Source organism: Leiobunum rupestre, chromosome 8, assembly GCF_980474605.1.
Source record: "Leiobunum rupestre chromosome 8, qqLeiRupe1.1.hap1, whole genome shotgun sequence".
NCBI classification, from domain to species: Eukaryota; Metazoa; Arthropoda; class Arachnida; order Opiliones; family Sclerosomatidae; genus Leiobunum; species Leiobunum rupestre.
In genome coordinates this window covers 54335035-54361548 of record NC_143391.1, presented here as the reverse complement: position 1 = coordinate 54361548, position 26514 = coordinate 54335035, and the positions used below count along the sequence as shown (strand labels likewise).

The 26514-nt window shown below is 31.5% G+C and overlaps 1 long non-coding RNA gene across 1 annotated transcript in view; it reads right to left on the bottom strand.

Moving 5' to 3' along the window:
• Positions 1 to 26514, bottom strand: part of LOC149933709 (uncharacterized) — a 586576-nt gene that overhangs the window by 394061 nt on the left and 166001 nt on the right. The gene's annotated exons all lie outside the window — the stretch shown is intronic.

Below are 26514 nucleotides of genomic sequence, written 5' to 3'. Positions count from 1 at the left end.
TACGTCCTAAGGGCCCGTTCCAGAGACATTTTCAAAACTCTCGTAAGTTAAAAAGTTACGAGAGCAAATCTACGAGACTCGCGCTCTCGTATCTTAAACGCGTTCCAGAGACAACTTTTCAAGAATTCGTAAACTCCCGCTCTCGTATATTTCGCCTTTTTTTTAATAAGCTCCGCCCCCCGCCATAGCCAATAGAAACGCCGAAAAATATCGGCGGGAAGCAGGTTACTTCAAAAGTTATTTTTGCGTCGTGCGTTAAATCTTACTTGTAAAAAGCGGCGACTTCCTAATCTCGGCTACTTATCTGTTATTTTATTATATTTTATTTATAAAATTAAATAAGTTTTTATATTTGTTTTTATATATTTACATTATTTTTTTATAAACGTGAAATTGCAAAAATGGGGAAAGCCAATAGAAAAGACAGCGAAGGTGAGCACAGGGCGAAAAATTTTGGCGAAAGAGAAAAGGGAAGCAATTGTTAGTGGAATTGAAGTGAGAATGGGGCTAGTGCAAAGAGAAATGGGCATAGGAAAGAGATATGAAAGTGCGGAAGAAGTGACAAAAGCTTGGGAGGAAATTGCGAAAGAAGTGTCAGCAGTGGGAATGGGCAGTGTAAGGAGTGGAAGTCAAATACGAGCAAAGTGGTCCGACTATAAAAGTACCATAAAGAAAAAGGCCCAAGATATCATAAGGACTAGAAAAGCGACCGGGGGTGGACCAATCAGTTATGATGAGCTGTCGCCACTTGAGATTCGGGTAATGAAGCTAATTGGTGAAACTGCTATTCACGGAATAACAGGTGGTGATAATAGAATTGATACGATGGCAATGAAGAATCAGGTACATAAAACTGCACTTCATTTACTTAAAATATAAAATTAGAATTGTTATAAATACATTACATTATAGAAACCAAATCCCGTACCTTCGATAAGCACCAGTGGGTTTCACACTAGTAGAGAATAACTAAATATGAACATGTAAATCCAAGATGGCCGCCAAGATGGCCGACAAAACAACCCCCCCATCCCCCCAAAATATTTTCAAAAACAAAAAATTTTTGTCCTTGGAAAAAGTCAAAAATAAATTTTAATTTAAATCTCAAATTTCACCTTGAAGATGATCTTTGACCTCGACGCCTGACACCTGTCCACAACCACTAAGCCTCGGTCTATCACCCCAACAAGTTTGGTCACGATCGGACAAGGTCGAACCGAGATATCGGCGGTAATATGTGACCCCACCAAATACTTATGTTAAATTACTTTTGATATCGTTTTTTTCGTTTTTTCGTTTTTTCGTTTTTTCGCCGTTTAAAATGCTAATTAGTTATTTGCGAGATGGGGAAACGAATTCGCGACCTTCGCTTTATACCCTTGGCAACTTTTGGCCACAGCCAATCACGTGATATCCTACTTACCCCTGTTGAAAATTAAACTTTATTTACTTTTTGGAAATAAATAAATATACAATCAATACATAGTTTGCATCCCTACGTCATCAATGACGCAGTTCCAAGTATAGATATAAGAACCAAGAATAAATATTTAATTTGAGCTAGAATGAACGATTCTATGCCTCCATTTTGCCGGTGTAGATTTCTTAGTAAAACGGGAGGGTTAACAGTTTCAATCGTCTGTTTGCGGATTTTAATTATTTTCAAATGATTAAGAAATTAGTTTCTGCCTGGTTAAAAATTGTTCGAGTAGTTCAATTACCAAGGGGAGCGAAAATTGTTTATTCGATAGCGAAGGTAATTGTAAAAAGGATGACCGCAAAGGCCTAACTTTGATAAGCTTTGTCAACTTCTTTTCGTAGATATTTCTGTCGTAATTTGATATTTTATTTAAATAACCCGGCCTTAGAATCTTATCTGACTTTGTTTAGGGCCCATTTAAAATTTTAAAGCATAAATCTAATTAGTTTTGTCGCTTTGACGAGATTACCAACAAAATGGCTACCTATTTAGTAGCTACGCGCGAAATGGTTTGAATTTTTGATCACCCTCCCAGTTTCCTTGGAGACCATAGGCCCCTCCCTTCGGTGCAAACTATGTATACACATTTTAAAACAAATTACAATGGAGCTGGTCAATATCCGCCCAATAACTTATGTATAACCCCGGTCGAAATAAAATACAATTTAGCTTACCCCTGTCGAAATAAAATACATATTTTAAAACACAACAAATAGGTCTGATTGGTCAATATCCACCCAATAACTTTTACCCCTGTTGAAATGAAACTTTATTTACTTTTGGAGATAAATAAATAATACAATAACGACATAATAAACAATCAATACATATTTTAAAAACACAACAAATTACAATGAATAAAAGCGGTATTTATTTAAGTAATTGTTTGTTTTTATTTAAATAATAGGCTTATTCACTTTCAATTATTTAAACATTTTGCAATTTTTATTAAACTATTAGTTATTTAAATAAATATTGAAATATAGCCGAGCTTATTTTATTCATGGATTAATCTACTGCCGAGCACTAACTTTTGCAACTCGAAAGGCTATAATTTTACCCAAATAGATGTCTGGTTAATTTTTAATAGTAAAATAATATATTCTAAAGTTGGAAAAACATTTTTAAGTTACATAATCAATAAAAATTCCAAAACCATTTATTGAAAATAAATAAAAAATAATTAACTTTTTAAATTAAAAATAGCAACATTGTAGATAGAATTTTCTCTGACTATACACAGTAAACGAACGGCTGATTATTGGTGACTATATTAAAACAAAATTAAATTTATTAATTTGAATTATTTTCAAAATGAAACATTACTTACTTTGATTTATAAGTTTATTTTTCTGCTGAACAGCGTTACCAGAAACATGCTCTATGAAACTCTGCCGCATTGTGAACTATAAAAAATATCTATATATCTTTAAATTCATAAATTAAAAAATTACCTCTAGGATAGAACAGGTAATTTGATACCCACCCTTAATTATCGTCACGTGTAAACGTTATCAACTACAGTTACAGCCTTGGAAAACTAGTTTGGATTTTTCAACAATTGACTAATTATATCAATTAAACGCAAAAATGTTTATTAACATCTGGTATTATTGATCCTACTCTATTTTTTCTCAACTTTCGCATTTCCGCGCCAGATTGAATTAATCAATAAAATTATAAACGCAGATCACGTTTTGCCAGGAGACATTCAACAGAGCCAGTGAGAAGAAAAAACTGGTTTTTACAAACAACCGCTAGATATTAATAAAATATCAATTAATAAATCCTCTAATTTGAAAAAAATTGTAAATAAAAATGAATGTTTTTAAAACAAAGCTTATTGACAATTTACTTTTTGAAGATAATTGTTTATAATACTTAACAACTATTAATAATAATAGTAATAATAATAATAATACTTCTTTCGCCAAACACTAAATGTATTGGCTACCCGGATATTGCAATAAATAAGATAAAAAAATTTACACCAATAAAATTATTTTTTAAACAATTGCAAATTAAATTATATAAACAATAAAGATTAACAAAACAATCTCAAAATATGTACAAAATAGCCTATTTACTTAAGAGATATTTAGTAATATGAAAAAATTAAAGGTTGTAAAAATAGAACATTAAAGAAATTATATATATTATAAGGATACAATTAATAATAGTTATATTTACCTTAATTCGTAGAAGATATTTCTTTACTACGAAATTAGGTATCAGGTTTGAAATTCGAGCTAAATCTTGTAATTGTTAATTAGTATAATTAAATAAATATAATGATAAATATTAACTAACAAATTATTTGATATTATGATGTTGTAATGTGTTTACGTTGTTAAAAGAGCGGTTTTTATGCTGAATTTCCCTACACATTTGAACAACAGCATCATTGCTAATAATGGAATGGATTTGGTTTTGAATATAAAAATGTTTTTAAATTTAATTGTTTTCTTAATTTTACATTAACTGTGGAATTCAAAATAGAAATATTAATTGCAGAAGCATGTTCCTTAAAAAAGAGGATATTTAAATCTATTTTTTTAATTTTAAACCTTAATTAACGTGTCATTATTAATTCTGTTTAATTCACAATGCGCTTCTGATTTGATCTGTCTGTTTTAAAATTTAAATATTCAGTTTTTCATGTTTGCAGATTGAATTTCGTCAAATAAAATTAAAAAAATACTGGTAGAGATAAAAATATTAAATTAAAATTGATAAAAAGTAAATTAAATCTTATAAAGAATCTGGAGACTTTAGTTGATTGAAGAGTAGGTTGGTTTCTTCGTAGTACACCTCTGACAGGTGGCTCAAAAGTTCTTCCTCTTCTAGCAAAACGTATTCAATTAATATTTCACACATGTTTTCAATATTAATATAAAATTACTCTTTCGTGTTTATAATTTCAATTCTTAAATTACACAACTTAACAATAAAGAACCGATATCATATTAGTGTTCTTTTCGGAAATGTGGTACTGTAGAACTCAGGATTAAACTTTTTAAAGGCTTAGACTACACTACAGTAAAACCCAAAATTTATTAATAGGGCGTGAATCACCAGATATTACCTATCACACAGATAACACTTCTATTTTTTCGAGTTAAAAGTATAAGAAATAAAAGGTAATTGCCATGGTACATACATACGTCTTATTTTATTTATTATTTATTTATTTATGGTTATTTACTGTTTATTGCTTTGAAAAGCAAGTTTTCTAAAACCACCTCAATTTGTCAACCATTGGATAAAATATTTATTTGAACCGTGTTGTATTTAATAACATTTTTACATAATTTCACCGCTAGGTTTAATTATGGATTCATATTGTACCCGATTAATGTTTTTATTGCATTTATCAGAATTACGTTAACATAACATGAAATATTTGACTTGATTTCATATTGTCTCGGATATATTTTAGAATAAAATGTTTTAATTTTTATTAATTTTGTGTAAAACATTATGGATTCATATTTTACCCGATTAATGTTTTATTGCATTTATAACATGAAATATTTGACTTTATTCCATATTGTCTTCACGCGTACGGATATTTTTTTAGTATAACAAATTTGTATTTGTATTATTTTTGTTTAAAACATTTGCAGTTAAGGATATAAAAACAGATATAATTGGATTGAAAATATTGCAAGATAGTTGGAAGAGAGCAGAAAACTAGAAAGCGTGTTTACAAAAGGTTCTTTTAAACGTAACTTAGTGCATTAATTAAGTATTTTTTTAAATTTGAATATCAGAATTTTTTTATTTTAAAGTGTAATACCTAGAAGGATGTAAGACAATTTTTCCGAAAAAATAATAACAATTTTACAAGTATATTTAATTTCAGCTTCCGAGTTGAAAATTATCTTATAACATTGTATTATTCATTTTGAATTTTTGTTTAAAAACAAAATTTGGAAAAAAGTTATGTTATCAATTTTATTCAAATAAGCAACACTCGTTAGTTGTAAACTAGATTAAGTGTTAAAAACTAAAACCCAAAATTTGTTAGTAAACCATGATTTCCAAAAATTTACATATCAACCTCACAGAATGCTAAGCTTATCAGACAGTAAAGAGAGTCATAAAATCGATTGATTTAAAAGTTATTATAAATCCTACAAAATAAAGGTGTTTCGGATAGTTAAATTGTTCTCTTGGTAATTTGTATGATCGCTTACATGTATCGACTCCATTTTTTAAATTTCAATTAATTTAGTTTTTCATGATATTTATTATAAAGAAAAAATATCCAAAATAATGCAATAAAACCTTTAAATAATATTTTACCTCCGCTAATCTCGTAATGAGATTTTATCAAACCGCAAAATCTTCGTCACGAAATTTAAAAAAATATATAAAATATTAAGAAATGAAACATCTACATTTTAAGCAAAAAAATAAAATATTGTATCTATCTTCGGGGCAAACGTTTCTAATATTACGCAAACATTTAAAAAATTTCTTGTGGTTTCGGGCTACTATTTTTTGCATTGTAACACATTTTTCGTATACAGTACCTGTTTATTTATTTGATCTGCTTTAAAATACTAATTGTCTGATTATTATAGGACAAGAAAATTTACACTTATACGAAATGTTTATTATATTTTCTACAAAAGCATGTTTGGATGTATTATGTAATAATCGTATGATTAAATCTTATAAGAATTATCGCGATGTTTAGTGTTATTTAAAACTTTGAATGCTTGAATTAGTAAAATATTTCAAACCAGGCAAGAATAAGTTCCACTTAACCGAGCGAAGAGTATATGAATCGCAAAACACATTCTAGCCGGGGGCCACACTATTAATGGATAGGTAATTAACTTCTAGTAGTTTTACCTGTGGGTAAAAGTGATGAAAATGTAGTCAATCGAACCTGTGGTAAAACTGGGGTGTTATCATGTTGCCGAGCTTGTTCACCTTGGTATTAGGTATTATTTTTACGGTCTGTTATTGAACGTTCACAATTCACTTCTCTGTGATTCAATAGGATTTATTGACCATCACCTTGATTAATGTGTTACAATTATTACAATCAGTTTAATTTATTCCGATAGTTGGATTTACCACATACTATACAAATAATCCTTTAAAGTTGATCATAGCAAATTTAACATATTAATAATGGTGTCCTAGGTAAAATATTTACATGCCAAAAGAACATTATTAGATAAATAGACCGAGCTTAAAGACCATTTTCAATATAATAATATATCAAATGGGCTTTGAATTTTAAAATGTAAAATATATTATAACAGATTTGACATACTATGAATTACATTATTTTTGCGGTATTTATGAAGATTATAGTAGAATATCGCATTAGGAAACATTTCCATAATTTTAGTTTTAATGTAGTATGCAATTGTCAATTTAAAAGTAACAGTCCATCAGTTTGATATTTAAGAACATTTTGCAAATTATGTGATTATTAAATTTTAGAATCATTCCAGGTGAGATAATATTAAATTATTTTAGAATAAAGTCTTTATCTTTCAAGATTTACTGGTTCTATTAAATAACATGGAACAATGACAACATTTTTATCATCAGAGTAAATGAATCCTATTTCTTTTGAACGAAATTGTGCACCGTTTTTGCAAAATAGCGCAAATTAATGTATCTTTTGTTGCGATAAATTCTATATTATTAGTGATTTGAAGAAAAAACCCATGGACAATTTCATATAAAATGGGTAAATTTGAATACATTTCGGCTAAATCATATTAAATTGGGTAAGTTCTTATATTATTGGATTAACTTAATTTATTATGATTGACTTGATAATAAATTGAAAACATACATTTTGGTAAATGCTTGTATCTTGGGTTAATTGAAATAAATAAATTTAGTAGAAACAACATTGTCTACATTTATATAAATTTTAAGAAATTCAAATGTTATTTTTTATTTGAATAATTTTTGGTAAATTCCAATGATATTGCGTAATTAATATCATTTTGTTTAGTTTTTTAATTTTGACTAAGTTCAATTTACTAAGTGTAAGTTCATTTATCATTGGGTGGTGCCTCAGGTATTAACTTAGGTGATTATTATTATTAATGGGAATAATATCGATACATTTATTATCTAATTAAAATAAATATTGGGTAAATTTATGTAATGTTTTTGTAAATAGATGATTGCTTGCAACGAACAAATAGACCGAATTATTGAAGAATAACTACGGATTTTATCGGAACATGAGGTATTTGGTGGCAGGTGTTTTGAAAACAAATGGCATTAACTAGCTCAAAAACAGGTAGCTGATTTAAACAGCCCTATAATATTACAAATCTTTGTAAAACTTTAGTTTTGGGAAATACCGCTAGAAGACGCCAGTCACATTTAACCATCATGTGACTACAGCAACTTTTTCTTGATTTTTATAATCATCCAGCATTCATCAACGAATCTTTTCCGATGACTGACAGTCAGTAAAATACGTAAAAAATACATTTTGAAAGTAAAAGGATAAAGAGTTTCAACTCAAATTTTAAGGCAACCCTTTTTAAATGTAAACGAGTTGGCAGTTGTAGAAAGGGTGATCATCCTTTACTAATTCATATACAGCGGTATCCGAATTGCAAATTTGTTCAGGATGAATCTACAGAAAATGTTCCCGTGCTACGCATAACGAACAATCCTTGGGAATTTAAGCCCAATGCGATCTGAATTCGTACGAATACAATCGTTTAAAAATTTCCCGCAAAATATTACCCGAGATGTAAATTTGTTTTAAAGCAGAACTGTGGTAATATACCGGGCGAGTATCGTTCAAATCAAAAACCCTATTCTAGCTTAAACGAGAAGGTTTTGGTCTATTGTTTAATTAATAATTTAATTAACAGTCTAGATCGAAGGAAATCTAAACCATTTTGTAGCATTTTATAATGAATTTTTTAGCAAAATATCGGTCGATCGAGTACTATAAAAAATATTATTTAGTTAACATTTAAATTAAAACAAAAGATAAAATAAATATTAAATTGTTTGTAATTTAGACTAAAAATATTACGTTGAATAATAAAAAAAAGGTAGTATGAGTTTGAAAGACTTTTATTTTTGAACATGTTTTCAATACTTATAATTGTTTCTAAAACACTTTTTAAATATTGTACGTCATTTAAACAATGATCCATTAATTCCCTTACGTCAAATGGGCAATAACCTATAAATTGATCCAAAAAATCTTCTTCCTCTTGATAATCCTGTGAAATACGAAAGGCAGCGTAGATTTCTACGAAATCACAGAGTGCTTCTCGCTAATATAAATCAAAACAAATTAACGATGTTTCGTGTAATGAAATTGATTTCTTACTATTTTGTATGATCGCTTAAATGTATCGGCTCTTTCCGAAAAAATTGATACTGTTACAACTAGTCGACTGTCCGACCTAAATTTTAAAGATACTACAACAACAAAAAAAACAATTTTAAAACAATATAAGTTATTTTAAAAATACGCAATTTTTGCCGAGTTAATTAGAATTTCAACGTAACGGCTATAAAACACAGTAAATTTAGTTCTAGCTAGATCGAATAAAACGTGTAGGAATGTTTTAATAGAGAGCGTTTCTCACCGTTCTTCCTTATCGTAAGGTTTTTTCTCCCGGTATACCCTGGAGTTGGTGCGCGTAACGTTTTCCCTCACGCTAAGATAGCCCGCCGGCTAAGACAATTTGGGGAAACTCCGCCTTGATGAGGGTTGTTTTATCTGATTGTTTAGTATGTAATAGTATTATGTAAATTTATAACATAAAACTCAAAAATGAATAATACAATGTTATAAAATAATTTTCAACTCTGAACCTGAAATTAAATATGTTTGTAAAAAATTGTTATAATTTGTTTTTAAATTATCTTACATCCTTCTAGCTGTCACACTCTAAAATAAAAACTCTGATTTAAAATTAAAAACTTTTATTAATATTTTACAACATTTTTTGTTGACACAAAGGAACTATCGTTAACAACATTTAACACGCTATCTATAAGAACCACTAAATCGTCTATCACCTTTAAGAACCCAGTTTTTGGGGCTCCTTCCAAAAGCATTTCGTGAGAATTATGCTCTTTTTGAAAATATATCATTCTTTGTGCAATTAAATCCATTTCAAGATTTCGATTTAGATTTTTCAATTCTTTATTTAAATGTTTAATCAGTTCATAATCCTTAAACGGTTCCTTATTTTCTTTATAAGTCATTATTCGCCAACAAAAATCAAAGCGAAACTAGTTTGTATAGAAAGCGATGTGGTTTGTTTTTTCTAACAGACCACGTAATATAAACTACATTAACAACCCCGATTTTAAACAGGTTACACAAAAATATTTTATCGTTACACCTTGAAATAAAAATTATAAATAAAAAATTTTTTAACTTTTTTTTGTGATATTATTTTACATTTCCAATTTGGCAAGAATAAATGGACACAAATGAATCTGATTACCGCGAACTATTAACGGTACATCACAATCTTTCCGTCTTTCAACAATTAAACCGTAGAAAGGGCGAAAAAGCTCCAGGTGGATAATTCATCTTAACTCAATAATCTTTTTCTTCCGAAATCCTTTGCAAATATTCGTTAGGTTCCTTTCGTATGAAAGGTAACAAACTTTCAAGGAGTATTCTCTCTGCTATATATTCCGCTTGAAGTTTTCGTTTCTGTTTTTTCAATTCTATAATTGTATGTTGTAGTGACAACAATTCATTCTCCTTACACAATTCCTTATTTTGTTCAGCACTCATTTTTTTCGACTGTCGTCAACAGATTTTATTCTGTTATGTGTCAAAAGTAATGAAATAGGCAAAATCCATAAAAATCAAAATTCTTGGTATTTGTTCATAGAGTGCCGGTTTTAAATAAAATTCTTTTTTTAATCATCACACTAACATCATTATGGAAAGCACGTGCCAGTTCTATTATTCCCGCCCATTATTTCGTTTTCCATGAAACCTAACGATCGTTTTGTCGTTATAAAATACCAACGAGCTTGTGAAAATGATAAATTGACTAATCTAAGTTATATATATATTATATTTGCTGTTGCCAATAACTAAATCTTTAAACCGATCTTGTGACGTATACGCTAAAATATAAAATAATAATAGATGTCTGTATGTATTAAAAATGCAATATACATACATGTTTGTAACGAAATTTTCCATTATTTAATATTTGTACCCAATTAAATTAATTATAAATATAATTAAAATGAAGCATAAGCAAGCGACAATAAAAACCATTGACTGTACGCTTAATAAAGAAACCATTCAAATTAAAAATACAGCCCTCTAGAAATTATAATAGTGGTAATAATAAATGTAATTATAAATGTATTTCATAGTTTACACATAATATAGGTTGTTTACATTAAAAGACGGGAGATAAATAACTCCATATGTCATCTTCAAAACTTATTGTAGCCTATTGAACCAGAAAACGTACAAATACAATAAACAGACTAAGATACGATAAGAACGATTTATTCTTAATTTGTTACGTTTATTCAATACACGAAGATAAACGTTCACGAATGCAAATTTTTTCACGCGGACAAATACATGAAATTAAGTTTTAATACGCTTATAGTAGTTAAGATACCTAAAAATTCCAGATAATAAGACGTACGTAAATTCTGGTACCTTTTAATATTCATTTACCTAATTTTAAGTTTAATTTACGCTTAGATTTATCTTTGTTGTCAACTTATTTCAGAAAATTCAAACTGATCCCAGTTTTTTACAAACTCAGTTAAATATTTCATGCTTCACATTTATAATTTTTAAAGCTTTTAAATAATTTTGTGTGGCAATATAAATTTAGTTTGAGGTCGATGCTATCAATTGTTAATAAAAATTATACGTTATTGAGTTTTTATTACTAAACTTGGAGATACTTATTTTATCAATAATTATATTCATCAAACAATCATAGTAGGGATGATCTGATTTAGAAAGAATTGGTCATATATACCCAGTTAATTTTTTAATCGGAATTGTATTTATACATTGTTGTTTTCTTGTAATAAAATTATATTAACTCTATCTTAACAAATTCTATATATAATCATATATACCAATATTTGTTTATATAAAAAATTAAATAAAACATTTTTTAACTGTTGGTTAAATATTTATTTAATTATTTTACATAAATTAAATTATAAACATTAAGTTGTGTTAGTTGGTTGAACCGAACCCATGACATCCTCTTTCCGTTTCTTTAAATTTCTGTTTAATAACAAGAAATAGTATATTATGTCTAAACTTTAGGTAAAGTCTTGGTTAAACATACTTCACACTCTACTACTGATGGATAAAATATTCTCTCACAAATCAATTGCGCTATTTTATCACCTCTTAAAATTTTATAATCAACTTTCCCATGATTGATTAAAACAATACCAATTGGTCCAGTATAGTCTATGTCAATAACTCCGGCTAAAACATCAATTCCGTAATGAAGGGCCAAACCACTGCGAGGAGCTTTTTAAACATGGTAAATTAAGAACTCATTTCTTAAATTTTTACAACATTTTGAAAAATTTTACCAATACGACCATAGGTGTTTTCGGGAAGTAAAATTTTTAAATCTGTTTCTATTAACATCCTGTTTCCAGAAACCAATATATAATCATATGCAGATTTTAAATCTAAGCCTGCTGAAAATTTGGTTGCGCGAACTGGATCGAAAGCATTCTTTGATATTTTTACAAATTTTATTTCCATTTAAATCTAGTTCACTTTTATGTAAGAAAAATGTTCAAACACTTGTCTTATTTGAACTACGTCCCCGGAACGAAACAAATTTGTCAGTCAGTGTGCTTTCCTACCATGGAAAATGTCACCTTTTTATACAGAATGTGACTGTATGTGTAATACTATTAACCGTAATTTTTTTAATCTGACAACGCCCTATTTTTATAGAAAAGAATACGCATATCTAAAAAAGATAATTAACATTTAACTATACTTAATGTATAATATATCCAAGGTTAGTTTTATAATTTAAAAAATAAGTATAGTTCATTTTTGTTTTAAATTTGAAATCACCCTTTTAATATGTTTAAAGGATATGTATTTACGAGAATGATGAATTATAATTTACGTTTGATATTAAGTTAGAAGGTTACACCTATTATTTATAATTATAATTAATTATTTTTGAGACATAGATATTTGATTAATCATTTCTAGAAATGTTTTTTAAAAATGTTACAGTATTAAAAAACTGCACCTTGACACAAATTAGATCAATATTTTTATCTCTCAGCATTCTAATTTAAATTCTTTACTAATTTATATATTTATATTTATCTCACAAAATAAATAAAAACTTGAGAATTTATCTTCAATTAGTTAATAGCAAGATATTTTTGGTTAAAACAGTTATAAGTAAATAGATATATTACCTCATTTTTTAGTTAAGAAGAAAAACTTCTACGAAATAATGTAATTATAAATATTTTTAATTATATCGTTTTTTCTAGTTTTTTACAACCATTATTTTTTTCATATTCCTAATAATTGGATGGTTTATTTTGTACAGATTTTTGGAATTGAATTATTATTAAAATCTTTATAAATTGTATAATTTATTTTGTAATTCTTCGCAAAAAATGATTTTATTCGAGTAAAATTTTATTTATTTTAATCTAATTAAGTGGTTTGTACTAGGATGGTATTCGTTACATATAGACTTTCTGTGGTCGCCTACAAATTTTGTCTTTGGCAAAATAAATATTATTAAATATTATAAAAAATTGTATCTTCAAAAGTAAATTGTTATTGAATTTTGTTTGAAAGAAATCTTACGTAGGAAAATAATAACAGTGGATTTTATAGAAAACGATTTATTTACATGTTTTAAATCATTTTACAAGTTTTTTCAAGATTTTGTAATACTTTAATAGAAGTTTCCGCATTGTTGGGAATTAAAATTTGATTATTTTTACAATATTCTTCAAAATAAATAAGTGCTTCCAACTGATTATCGCTCGGCATTTTCAAATCGTTTGTAAGTACAGGATTAGACTCCATTAAAGAATCCAATGTTTCTTCAGCCATGTTAAGAATATTAGAATCTATACTTTCTTCTTTACTAGTTGGTTCAACATTTGAGTTCAAAGGTTGAATCTTACCGTAGATTACTAATTCATCGTACCATTCTTGATTTTTTACGTTAAACTCGTTCAAATAATCAATAATTTGGTCGTCTAATATTTCTTCTTCGCTTGTGTATTTCGGTTGATTTGAATGAAGACAATCGCAAACATCAATATTAAGAAGTGTTTTATTAGAATAACTAGATGTCAAATGGTTCATCAGATGCATCTTAAAAACTCTTCGTTCCAGAAATAAAGCTTGACAAACCCAGCATTTAACACTAAATTTAAAACTATCTATAAAATCAAACGCGTGTTTTCGACATGGCTGGTCAAAATAACATTCATTATCAACTAGTGAATCGCATTTAAATTCTGGTTTCCCCATAAATAACTTCATTTTTTTAACTTTTAAAGAGGGCGATTTTTGAGACATCTCGCGTTTTCCCATTTCAACTGTGATATAATAAAAAATTTACTCGCAATTAGGTTTTACATTGATATTATACAACTCAACAAATAACTTATATTTTGAAAAATATTAAATTCCTCAAGGTTAGCAGGTTTGTGTATTGATGTGGGGAAAGCACATTCCAACGATACAAACACCCTTTTAATATATAAAAAGTACATGTATTTACGATAAATTTGTATTATAATTATCGTTTAATAAGGTTGAAAATAATTACAAAATATAAATTATTTTTGAAACATAATTATTTGATTAATTATTTCTAAAGGTGATTTTAAATATACTATATTATGAAAAAAGATTTTACCTTGACTTATTTTTATATAACCTGAAATCTTCGGGGTTTTTAATTTATGATAATATTAATATCTACACATACATAATTTGTATAAAAACTTGAATTATACCTTTAATCATTAGAAATATATTCGCCGTGTAAACGAGAGAGTTGAATATTAAGAAATACAGTTTTTCTTCAATTTTGGAAATAAAAGTATGTTATTTAGTAATTTTAATATTCTTTAATTATATTTTTTAATTATTTCTTCATTTTATATAGTGGACGAGAGTTCTTGCAAAAATTTGTTAGAAAGAGGTTCTGTTAAAGTACAAAAAGATGGTTTTATTTGTTGTCCTTATTGTTTTGGATATACTGAGTCGTTAGAAACATATGGTGGACTCCTGTATTATTGTTGTAGTAAACAATGTCGATTTTACTACCAACCTGTTGTTTTTAGACAAGGCAATTGTTTATCAATGAGAATTCCATCGGATGCATTATTAATCTTTCCTCAACATTTAATTTGTATAATATGTGGTGTAAGAGGAAATAGAAGACGTTCGAGAGATACAGATTGTATAGAATCCGAATATAGTTCGGTATGTATTTATCCTCGATCTAAAAAAAACACTGTGTATAAAATGAAATAAATCTTTTTTTTATAAATATTTCTTGTATTATATAGAGAAAAGTTATATAAACAACAGAGCAATACAAAATAAAATTTAATTTTTTGAAAAAAACCGTTTTTTAATTCACATTAAATATATACAACGTTTGTTAGAGCAACCAGTTTTTTTTTCTCACTGGCTCTGTGGAATGTCTCCTGGCAAAACGTGATCTGCGTTTATAATTTTATTGATTAATTCAATCTGGCGCGGAAATGCGAAAGTTGGGAAAAAATAGAGTAGGATCAATAATACCAGATGTTAATAAACATTTTTGCGTTTAATTGATATAATTAGTCAATTGTTGAAAAATCCAAACTAGTTTTAGAAGGCTGTAACTGTAGTTGATAACGTTTACACGTGACGATAATTAAGGGTGGGTATCAAATCAGTTTTACAAGGTTACATTAGAATGTTGAACCAGTTATAGCTCGCAATCCGGCAGAATTTCATATACCGTGTCTTGTACGATGGCTTTGCGTGTTTCTGGTAACTTTGTTCATCAGAAAAATAAACTTATAAATCAAAGTAAGTAATGTTTCATTTTGAAAATAATTAAAATTATTAAACTTAATGTTGTTTTAATTTAGCCACCGTTAAACACCCGTTCGTTTACTGTGTATAGTCAGAGAAAATTCTATTTACAATGTTGCTATTTTTAATTTAATTATTATTATTTTTTATTTATTTTCAATAAATGGTTTTTGGAATTCTTATTGATTATGTAACTTAAAAATGTTTTTCCAACTTTAGAATATATTATTTTACTATTAAAAATTAACCAGCCATCCATTTGTGTAAAATTATAGCCTTTCGAGTTGCAAAAGTTAGTGCTCGGCAGTAGATTAATCCATGAATAAAATAAGCTCGGCTATATTTCAATATTTATTTAAATAACTAATAGTTTAATAAAAATTGCAAAATGTTTAAATAATTGAAAGTGAATAAGACTATTATTTAAATAAAAACAAACAATTACTTAAAAAAATACCGCTTTTATTCATTGTAATTTGTTGTGTTTTTAAAATATGTATTGATTGTTTATTATGTCGTTATTGTATTATTTATTTATCTCCAAAAGTAAATAAAGTTTCATTTCAACAGGGGTAAAAGTTATTGGGTGGATATTGACCAATCAGACCTATTTGTTGTGTTTTAAAATATGTATTTTATTTCGACAGGGGTAAGCTAAATTGTATTTTATTTCGACCGGGGTTATACATAAGTTATTGGGCGGATATTGACCAGCTCCATTGTAATTTGTTTTAAAATGTGTATACATAGTTTGCACCGAAGGGAGGGGCCTATGGTCTCCAAGGAAACTGGGAGGGTGATCAAAAATTCAAACCATTTCGCGCGTAGCTACTAAATAGGTAGCCATTTTGTTGGTAATCTCGTCAAAGCGACAAAACTAATTAGATTTATGCTTTCAAATTTTAAATGGGCCCTAAACAAAGTCAGATAAGATTCTAAGGCCGGGTTATTTAAATAAAATATCAAATTACGACAGAAATATCTACGAAAAGAAGTTGACAAAGCTTATCAAAGTTAGGCCTTTGCGGTCATCCTTTTTACAATTACCTTCGCTATCGAATAAACAATTTTCGCTCTCCCTTGGTAATTGAACTACTCGAACAATTTTTAACCAGGCAGATAACCATTTTAACGTGAAACTAATTTCTTAATCATTTGAAAATAATTAAAATCCGCAAACAGGCGATTGAAACTGTTAACCCTCCCGTTTTACTAAGAAATCTACACCGGCAAAATGGAGGCATAGTTCATTCTAGCTCAAATTAAATATTTATTCTTGGTTCTTATATCTATACTTGGAACTGCGTCATTGATGACGTAGGGATGCAAACTATGTATTGATTGTTTATTTATTTATTTCCAAAAAGTAAATAAAGTTTAATTTTCAACAGGGGTAAGTAGGATATCACGTGATTGGCTGTGGCCAAAAGTTGCCAAGGGTATAAAGCGAAGGTCGCGAATTCGTTTCCCCATCTCGCAAATAACTAATTAGCATTTTAAACGGCGAAAAAACGAAAAAACGAAAAAAATGACACCAAAAGTAAATTAACATAAGTATTTGGTGGGGTCACATATTACCGCCGATATCTCGGTTCGACCTTGTCCGATCGTGACCAAACTTGTTGATTTGATAGACCGAGGCTTAGTGGTTGTTGACAGGTGTCAGGCGTCGAGGTCAAAGATCATCTTCAAGGTGAAATTTGAAAACAAAAATATTTTCGATTTTTCCAAGGACAAAAATTTTTTAATTTTGAAAATATTTTTGGGGTGTGGGGGGGGGTTGTTTTGTCGGCCATCTTGGCGGCCATCTTGGATTTACATGTTCATATTTAGTTATTCTCTACTCACACTCCTCCAGCCACAACAAGTGGTGTTTTTTTTAATTCACCATGTGCCGGGCGTTTTTTCGTGTCTCCATTAAATACACCACCGAGCGTGGGTGGTAGTGTTCCCCGAAACTTAACATCAAAGAGAAGTGGTAAATAAAAGTAGGTGTCATTAGTTATTTTAAATTTAATTTAGCTTCCCAAATTGATGACAACAGAATGGCAAAAAAACAAAAATTAAACACGCAAGATATTTTTCATGAAACTGGTATGTTTAGAAATGTGCAGTTTAGATATATTACTAACTAGTGCAATAATTAAATAGTTGCAATGGCTGAAAACCCACTTCCAAACCCACCTAGGCCAACAGTAGAAGCAAAATCCAATAGTGGTATTGTTAATGTGGCTCTTTTTGTACATTTCCTGAAAAACAGATTGATATAAATTTACATTATAAGTAATAATTTGGTATACATATTGAAGGTGATAAAAGAAGCCATAAGAGGCTGCGTACCATACCCGAGCCCTCCGAACCTACTACTAGCAATGCTAATGCATTAGATCAGGCTGCCCATTCCGTAGTTAACAACCAGGAACGTTTGAATGGGCTTTTGGAAAAGTTACTACAAGAAATGGTCACCCAAAGAGAGCAGAATGGCCAACTTTTTAAATCCTTCTCACTTCATTTGGACAATTTAAATAAAATTTTGGTTTTCATTCACAATGCTCATGTTCCAGCTGAAAAGGACAAGATCATATACGAGCAGTATGTCTACTCCTTTAAAATAAAATTAATGAATATTAATGATTACCTTTTCACTAGCTTTCAGATGTAAAAACGCCCTGCAACAGCAAATCTGTTATTGTTTTATCAAAAATATATGATATTCTTATCTTTTGTCTAGTCAAACAGCTGACCAGTTTTTTTTTCAAGGGAGCTGTCTCCATCTACCTATTTTTTCCTTTTCATAAGTTTGGAGGTAGATTTAAATTTTTTCAAAGGTGGTTAACACCTACCTGTTTTTTTTACCCATGAGTGAATAATTTTTTCAATAAACATATCTTAAATATATTTGAAGATGTGTTTTTAATATTTGGTTTAAACGCAAATTACTTAAAAACCAGAGTTACAATATTAAATAAATACTTTATTTTAAGAATTAAAATAATGTTTATTATAGTGGAACAAATGTAAGAAATCAAGGTGTAATACAAGGAATAACCAGATGTAACAATGAGAAAAAATGTATCGTGAGAAAATAATAAGAATTTTTGGCACATAATGTTTTGGGAATTGCAGATAGTTGACTTGAGATCACCAAACCCTGGACGTTATAAAGTGGGGATTAAGCAATGTGAAAGTTATATTTAAGTTAAGTTAAAGTTAAGTAATAATTAAAAAGAACACTTGCAAGTCCATGAAAATTCCATTTCAAGCCAATTGGTCTACTGATTCCTGTGATGTTCTAGGTTTTCGACCAATTGGTTTAAAATGTTATTGGCACGAGCTTGCAAGCGTGGGTTGTGGGGCTCGGGGAGAACACTTGCACCATCTTGTCCATCTTCTACCATTGGCTCAGGCATTTCCACACCTTCGTCAAGGTAGAAGTTGTACAAAATGGCAAAAGCGAGAACAAATTGACAAACATTTTGAGGTTTATACAACAAATTCCCTCCGTAGTCACTCAACGCGCGCCATAGAGATTTGAAGAGACCATTGCATCTTTCGATGCAACTGCGGGCTCTTCTAAGACGACGGTTGAATCTCTCCTTTGGCTGAGTTCCCGGATGGAGAATGGGACGCATCAGCCAAGGTTCCAGAGGGTAGCCACTGTCTCCAATTAGCCATAATCCCTCTGTATCCATTGAGGAGAGATGAGTCCTGAGGTCACAATTTGCCCATATGCTTGAATCGTGAGTACTCTCAGGCCAGTCCGCCACAACGTCCAGGATTCTAGTGGTGGAATCGCAAACCTAATTGTAATAAATGTAAAAAAATAGTGTAAATATTAGAAATATTGAAAAGTATCGTTAACTACACAATTTTAATATACAAAGTTATGGCTTACCAACTGGACGTTGATGGAGTACCGGCCTTTACGATTAAGATAAACATGTGAATCGGGAGGACTCGGATGGGGATGTGGGTACAGTCTATGCTCCCAAGACACCCAGGAAGACCTGCCTTCTCCATAAATCCGATCTTCGTACGTAGGATCTCTTCCTGGGTTGATGGGAATTTGATGTAGTGGTGCATACGACTGTTGATAGCCGCTGTCACACGACGAATGATGCGGCTCACACTCGACTTGACAGTTCTGTGTCGATAATCATTCGCCGTGACCCACTGAATGCTCCCCGTCGCAAAAAAATGCAAGCATATGAGGAACTGTAATAAGTTAATTTCATTATACAATTGATCCAATTGAAATATATCAAAACGAAAAGACTACTGTTCAATCGATCTTCTTTTCGTTTTACATTATATGTATACTTAAATATAAAACTAAACGATTGGTCTTTCTTTTCTCTTCGTTTTGTTATTAAGTAATAATGGCAAAGGAATTCTTACCTGCGTAGCAGAATCAATTGGACGACCTCTCTGTGTTTGGTGATCCAAATCAGGCCTTAGCATTTCCCAAAGCTGTATAAATACCGTTTTAGGTAAACGGTAATGTGCCAAAAATTCTTCATTACTCAAATCCATAGGATTGGGTCTCTCTCGATACATTCTTTCTCGCGGTACATCTGGTTCAACATTATTTACACCTTGATTTATCGCATTTGCTCCACGAAGGGCCAAAAGAGCAACGTACTCAGCCATATTTCTGCCTCTTTTGGCTACCCAACGAAGACGCAAAAAACAGCTGTTATTATTTTCTTTCCTACCCCCCCCCCCCAGGCTCCATCTACACTCTACTTTTTACTCATATTAGATTTGGCGGTAGATTTGATTTTTAACAAACCGTTCAATGTTCTCAAGTGTTTTTTTTGGTGATTATTTATCGATCGGGAAAGGATAAATTTATCTGTTAATGACAGCTAAATTTAAAAATACCCAAGCTACTCCAATAATTATATACGTGTTGGTTAGCAAATTTAAAATATTTTATTACAAGGAGGCAAATGTAATAAAAATCGAGGGGTAATACAAAAATGATTTGACTGTTGGTGACACCTGGAATGATTCGACAAACACTCAACTTTACAGATCGGTGTCGATAATAATTCGCCGTCTTACCAAAACAAATAATCTATAATAAGATTATTTTATAATACACCAAAATATCAAAACGAAAAGATCGTTTTTTCTTCTTTTCGTTTTATTATTAAATAAAAATAATGATAAACGAATTCTTACCTGGGGCGCCCTTCAATTCGGGCCTCGGCCATTCCCATTTGTAGCTCAATAAACGCAGTTTCAGGTAAATGTTTGATTGGTAGTGCCAAAAATCCTTATTTTTTAAATCAATTCATAGTATTGGGACACTCACGATACATTATTTTCAGCGGGATGTCTGTTTCGGTGTTGTTTACACCTTGATTTTTCATGTTAGCTCGAAGAAACTTCACCGCCATTTTCTAAAAAAATTTCGCCTCCAAACGTATTTACGAGAGCTCTACGAAAGCTCCTGAGCTCTCGTAGAAGATACTAGACTTTTTGTCTCATTAAAACGTCTCTGGAACGCGTTTTTGAAAAAGTTTCGTATTTCTACTAGACACGCCCCCTTTTTCGTAACTTTACGAAAGTTTTTCGTCTCTGGAACGGGCCCTTAAACGCCTCACTTGTAATTTTTGTTGTTCTTTAACAAGCCAAATTGTATATAATTATTTAAAAATTTTATTATTATTACATCAATAAAATTTTTCTTATTATTAAATTAATAATTTTTTTACTATTAAGTATATTATTTACAAATAAATATTACCAACTTTACTTTTAATCGAAGAATTCCACCCTACGATTACCTCTTTAGGCTTGATAAGGGGGAAGACTACAGTGGCCATTGTCTAGTTTCGCGCTATTTCAAGCTGAACTGTTTTATTGTTGTGTTTTAACTTATTAAAATATTATTGATGTGTAAAACAGCCTCTTGTTTAGTGCTTAAAATAATTTTGACAATTTTAAATTTCAAAGTAATCTAATTATTACGTTTTAATTCGGACCCCCGGAGCTAAACACGATTTTTACCGCCAATTAATAATAATAATAATAATCAGCAAGGCTAATACCCAAGGCACCACCTTAGGCCTAAGTCATCAAGCGACTTTTTGAAGCCTTTAATTCAGGTGGCCGGGTTACAATGCGTAGGAGGGTGGTGGCAAGCCCTGCGTGCCAAGCGATCGAGCCAACAGCTCCCTACACTAAATATTACCGTTAACCTCAACAAATTTTTATGGAAGGGGAAACCGAAGAGCTCTGGGGAAAACCCCTTATACCAGTGGGGAGAGAACTTGCAAACTCAACGCAGAAGGAGTTGTTCCGAGTTTTCACCCAGTGCCCCAAGCTGGGATCGAACCCGGTTCCTCTTGCTGCGAGGTAAAAGTGCTAACCACTCCGCCACCCCACTTAATCTTTTAGGAAAAGGATTTATTTTAGGCTGAACTGGAGGGCAATCTTTATTTAGACTAATTTAGCTAGAATAGCTAATTAGCCTTGAAAAAGGCTGTTTAAAAATTAGCTTAAAACAGCTAAACAGCCTTTAAAAAGGCTTTATTGGCAAAGTTAGTCTCGGAAGAAACTTAGAAAAAATTTGACTGGGAGAGAATCGAAATTGAGAACTACCTGTTTGTTCAGGAGCAGAAAACGAAATGAAGAAACGCGCGTTATCTGGGACAAGTCCGACCACCGAAGGTCTAGGTCCAAGGGGGGATTATTCGTAGTAACGGTTTTTCTCTCTGTTGGATATTGACGAAAGCCTCTAACCATGGTCGCCAATGACGTAGATGGATGCCAAATCTTAGAGGTACCTCGCGTTCGCACAAAATTCTAGCCGTCTTACTTAGCTCCAAACTATATCTGTCTTTATAAGACTAAATACGCGAGTATAAAACTTTAATCGGAAGTAACATGCTTTTAATGTTAAAAGCATGTTATTTGTTTTGATTTATTACTATTTTAATGAAGTATTAAATAATTCAGGGCTCCCAGCGATTTTTTTAAAAATATTATAGGAATTATAGGAAATTTCATAGAAAATATAGGAATTTATAGGAACATTTTAGCTAAAAATAGGAAATTATAAGAGTATAATGAAATTATAGGAGTATATTGAAACTATAGGAAATTATAGGAGTATATTGAAACTATAGGAAATTATAGGAGTATATTGAAACTATAGGTAATTATAGGAGTATATTGAAACTATAGGAATTGATAGGAACTCTGGGAGCCCAACCGGTTTTCGGGAACACCAGAGCTAAGCTCTATTTAGAAGGCAAATTGAAATACATTATTTTTAAAATTATAGGAATTTCTGGATATAGCTATAGAAAAACTAGAAAATTTCTAAAAAATAGGAATTTATAGGAACAATTTTGAGAAAATAGGAAATTATAGGAGCATATTTAAATTATAGGAATTTATAGGAATTACAGCAACTCTGGGAGCCCTGTAAATATTGGAAAATATATTCAAAAATCTTTTAATTTAACGGTCTTAATCAAAGTCATACATTTAAAAAATATTTTAACATTAATTTTAAAATATCACAAATACTTTTTCACAATGTTATTTTTCACTAGATTATTTTTGGCAACTAATTAAATGAAAAAAAGGAAAAGGTCATATAAGAGAACCTTGTTAACTTGTTAATTAACTTAGAATTTGTAGCCTCTTTGTGATAGGAGATAAACATTTTTTCAAAATTATTGACATCGTTTAAGAATGTATTGGACGGAATTACCAAACCACCATAACTTAATTGAGTAACCCACGAAGGAATGGTATACGAGTGGATCTTGTTAGTTTATTGAAGACTTAATGTCCAAGGAACTTTGGTTGTTATCACAAGTGGAATTTAAGATCTTTTCACTACAGGTGTCTTTCAGAATTTCTTGGTTTTCTGTAGGCTGTATATCACAAGATACATTTGATATTGGGTTTTCATTAGAGCATTCTTCAGTAGTTAGATTATATTCTGGGGGTAGAAGTTCATCTGAGGTTGATTTTTCACTGGAAATGGTCTCAACCTAAAAATTTTAATGAAAAAAGGATTAATTTTTTCAAACCTCTTGATCACTTGATTTTCGCCTGTCTCTTGATTTTCTTCCCATGGTTTGGCATGCAGCTTCATTGATTGGTAAGTTGATTGAGGGGATAGCCGATGGTATTAATAACTTCTTTGATTTGTAATTCATTAAGTCTGCCATCAAATTTCTTTGAAAGTCTTGTTCGATGAAATGCTCTGAACATATCCTGGCACATTCTAAATTTAGGTTGTTTCGTAAAGATCCACATGCCTTTATCCATTTCTGCCGGATATTTATTTCGGATGGAAATCGATGGTATGACAAATTCTTACCCCTACTTCCAGTAAAAAAATTACTACACCCAGAAACTGAGCAGCGTTGACCTGGCATTATCCTAAATCAATGGCGAAACGTGGTCTCTAAATTCAAAATAATCAAGTCAAATTAAGGCTTCAAAGTTAAGACTCGGCAATAACTAATACTAATTTACAACAGATTATTCAATAAAATCACTAAGCTTGCAAATTACCACTATAACCTATATAATACTCGAAACTATTTACTACATTAAAATTTAAAAAAATATATTTTTACCTGCGTTTGAATTATAAATTGGTTAGCCATGATGACAAGCCATCGTCTGACGGTCCGAATGGGTAAAATCCCAACTTCTGCTACACGCTACTCGCCGATTTTGTTGTGGTACCCCAAAATATAACGCGACTACGCGAAGGCTCGTTTATTCGGCAGTGGCATCCACTGACGTCATGAAAGGGGAAACACCGATTGTTTGCCTCCCTTTTTTTGCGCGCCGATCTCTCGTTCCCCAGAACCGGCTCTATCAGCCAACCTTATTATACGCAGTTTTACGAACCTTGGTCTAGGTCCTTTCTCTACGATCAGTGGTCACTGATATCACGTGATTTCGCAAAAGGGACAAGGAGTAAAAAAGAAAAAACCCTAATCCCCAGGACGCTCTCTATTCAAAGTAGTGACTGGTACGATGCTTTACGCTTCGACTTCAGCTCCGCTGGGATTTCCCTTCGTTTAAGCGTTGCAACGGTTTAAGTCGTATTAAAGAAATCCAGTTGCTCACTTAATGCCCCCTTTTGTAGAATTCCTAGAAACTAAGCTTATGTTTATTGTGTTGGTTGGAGCTAAGTTATCACTGAGGCGAACAGGTGTTTTTTTTTTTTGCTGCTTTCCTTGCACGACGGACTTCCCCATCCCGGGCCAGTCTTTTGTCATATACTCTATATCAGTGTAAACAGAGTACACTACCAAAAGCAGAAACCACAGAGTTCGCTGCCTTTGTTTGTGTACTCAAGTAATATTGATTTCGAGTATAGGTGGTTCAGAAGGGAACGTTTTGTTAGGGCCATTTAGGACTCTTGGAAATTGGAATTGAATGGGGGTTCTTTTTTTAGGGGGCTAGATGACCAATTTTTAAAAATAAATAAAATTTAAAAATCACATTTAGAGGCCCCAGAGGCAATTTTTTTAAACTTTTAGAGGCCCCTAAAATATTCCTAAAATTTTTGAACATAGGCACGTGCCTACTTGTGCCTACTGCTGGCGGGGGCGCTGGTTAAAGTATCTAGCGTAACTGTTGATTGTTAGTGGAAAGATACTTTTATCGAGTTCAGCTATAATTATCTAAACGTGCTATACTGTTTATCTTCTCATACGTATTCGCGTATCGGATATTTCCTCGAACACCTATTAACTTAAAATATAGTACCTAGTAAAAAATGATTTTATCTAAAGGTAAAAATATCTGTATCTGGATAATAGGTACAGTTTAGATATACAAAATGATTCCTATGTACTGTGAGTAGCCAGGGCCGGACTGGCTAGTAGTGGGCGCCACCGACTACGCAGTCGTGTTGGCCCCATTTCCCATCAATTCCAAGTTTTTCCTATTTGACCCCCGATCTGACCGGCGTTCGCCGGTTAGCCGCCCGGGCCAGTCCGGGCCTGTGAATAGCGACACGAAATTTAACGGAACATTTCAATTAAGAGCAGGCATAGACCGAATATCAACAAAGCTAACTCAAGACGTTAAATCGACCGATAGGTAGATTCAGAAAGCCAGTGGGTGAGAATTTGCGTGAAGTGAAGTTCCCTCCGGCCCGGAATTAGAGAGTGCGGGGCCCTAAGTAGTGAGAAGGGGCCCCTTCTCTCAACGCAATTGAAGGCAAAAAGAGGGGGCGCACCAATAAGTGCCGCTAAGTACGAGAGAACCAAAAACCCCGCTAAGTGGGGGATACCAATAAGTGTCGCAAACTGCAGGATCCCAAAACATGTCGCTAAGTACGGGGGGAACCAAACACCGCCGCTAAGTGCGGGATACCAATAAGTGTCGCTAACTGCGGGATCCCAAAACATGTCGCTAAGCTCTTGCAAGTGGCGTAGACCAGGGGGGTTCCGGGTCCAGACTTCGTCCACCCCCCATAACGGATTTTTTCTGTCCCCTAATAAGTGCCTCGGACTTGTGAGTGCGGCGCTCTAGGCGGTTGCCTTTATCGCCATGCCCTAGTGCTGACCTTACTTCCCCTACGTCATATCGTCGACTGCTTCTTCGTCTTCCTTTATGATAGGATAGTAGCGGAAAGATGGAGAAACACTGAACTCAGCGGTAGTCACCATAATTTCTGTATTAATAGTACCGACACATTTATGCGAAATACTAATTAAATTACATTCATGACGGCAAACGACGATGTCCGTCATGTTAAGAGTAGGTGTTTCTTTTAAAGTCTGGCCAGGGCTGGATTGGGCCGGTGGGCTGGTGAGCGTTATCTCACGGGGCTTCGACCAAAATTACCCTTTAGTTCGACTGGGGACCGCTTGAAAATTTATTTTTGGGGAGCCGCAAGCCAACAATACCCACTTCACGAAAAAGGCACCTGTCCACCCCTGAGTCT